General features: G+C 45.5%; 1 long non-coding RNA gene across 1 annotated transcript; it reads right to left on the bottom strand.

Moving 5' to 3' along the window:
* LOC123175997 (uncharacterized) lies at nucleotides 1-862 on the bottom strand. Its single transcript, XR_006488320.1, has 3 exons — nucleotides 736-862; nucleotides 232-319; nucleotides 1-91 (listed from the first exon to the last, which is right to left on the bottom strand). It is a non-coding gene; the product is annotated as an uncharacterized lncRNA (long non-coding RNA).
* Between the last annotated feature and the right edge of the window lie 1,036 nt (nucleotides 863-1,898).

Below are 1,898 nucleotides of genomic sequence, written 5' to 3'. Positions count from 1 at the left end.
GACACAACATCCAGGGCAGTGGCTAGTTCATCTGCTCAGGCAGAAGGTCAAGGTGCACCTGACGTAGTTGACTGACGTAGTTCGGTCAGACCTGCATATATATGTCCAATTTTCAAACATCTCCAGAGCAAAACAAACAAAATGAAAGTCTGTACTTCTGAAATCATCATGTTGCAAAAAGAATAGTGAAATATAATAGCAGATGGTAACACATAGAAGAATGTTTATTACCTCTTGTCTCATGTCCTTGCTGACGACTTTGCCATTTCAAAAATCTTCCTCCACCCTTCCATTAGACCGTACTTCTGAAATCATTATGCTGCAAAAAGAAACACCAAGTTCAGCAAGCCAAAAGTTAATTTCTTCTACTTTACCAAACTATAAATTCGTAAGTTAGGTCTCAAAAGTTCAGCGAGCCAAAAGTTTATTCCAGTAATTTTTTTTGTGAAATCCTATGTCGCTTGAGCAATGGATTTGCATTGTCCATCCTATAATACTGTCCATATCTACATCAAGTAGTACATGTCTTGCTATCTTGTATTGTGATGGATTAGTTCTCACTTTTATCTAATCGATGCATCTGTCGCCATTTAATATGAAATTCACAGAGATTAGCTGATGTATTATTCTTCAATTCCTTCTCCCACATATTACAATTTGGAATGCAATTGACTCCTCGGAAATTTGATGAACAGAAAAAATGTTGATTGAAGAGAGGAAGGGCGTGTGACGTACAGCTTGTTGGCAAGGGCTGGACTTCGTCCTCTGCTTGGACCAACACGGCGGATGCATGAGGAGTGGAGAGAGCCCGCATCCGGCGGAAGCAAGGCAGGGGATCAGATAGCACCATGGTGCCCTGCCCGCGTCACCGTTAAGCCAGGCAGCAAGCCAGCAACTCGTGTCGGCGACCCTCCTGCGGCAACGTTGTTCGTGCCTCAACGCTGCTGCACCAAGCATTTGCCGCGCGCCCGTGCCAAGCCGACACAAACCAGGTGCCCCGTCGTCGCCCTCCTTGGGGATGGCCATAGCTTCGCCCCGGCACGCCCTCCGGCGGCGGCGGCGAGACAGGGAGGAGTTAGGGAAGGGAAGGGGTGGTGGCTAGGGTTCTCCCCCGAGACGCATGGAGGCGCTGGCCCTAGCTTCGCCCCGGGGCGCACTGCGGCAGCGGCGGCGAGACGGGGAGGAGGTATAGGGGAGGGAAGGAGTGGCGGCTAGGGTTCTCCCCCGAGACTCATGGAGGCGACGTGGTGGTTGCGAAGATGAGATATGGAGAGCCCTTTGCGTTGACGAAGCGTTGTACGCGGACGCGCGTGGAATATTCCTTCGCGGGTGGAGTGCGTTCAGTCCTACTAAATTGCTAATTGCACACATAGCTCGGGATTTAATTAACTGTATCCATTAGATTTTATTTAGTGGGACTAATCTGACGATGGTAATTAGGCTGGGTACATCTGGGGGTGGCTTAAAGAAAGATTTAGTTTGATTGTTTAATAGTAGTATAGATACGGATCCGTTTAGCAGCCCTGGTCCGTTTACAAGTTGGACTCAGTTTCCAGTATGATTAACCTTGTTGATGTACTCCAGTTTTATCATGGATTGTTGTATAAAAAATTATCTTTATCACAAGTTTTTTTAGGGCATCTTTATCACTATTTGTACTTGAGTTATCAAAGTCAAACTATATTGTTCAATAAATAAAATTATGGCATATCATCATTTGAAATAATATAAATCATTATTGGCATCAAAAGACATGATTTTACCTCTACACCTATCCGTGTAAGTAAGAAGTAACCTTGCCACCCACGGTTCTATATTTTTTGAGAGTACGCCAAGGATTGGTGTATCGTTTCACATAAGGCAGGCAAAGATGTCAACATCGTCTTTGGGTTTATAAC

This window comes from Triticum aestivum, unplaced genomic scaffold, assembly GCF_018294505.1.
Source record: "Triticum aestivum cultivar Chinese Spring unplaced genomic scaffold, IWGSC CS RefSeq v2.1 scaffold54464, whole genome shotgun sequence".
In the NCBI taxonomy this organism is placed as follows: Eukaryota; Viridiplantae; Streptophyta; class Magnoliopsida; order Poales; family Poaceae; genus Triticum; species Triticum aestivum.
The sequence above is the reverse complement of the archived record's forward strand: the minus strand, read 5'-3'. Positions and strand labels throughout refer to the sequence as shown.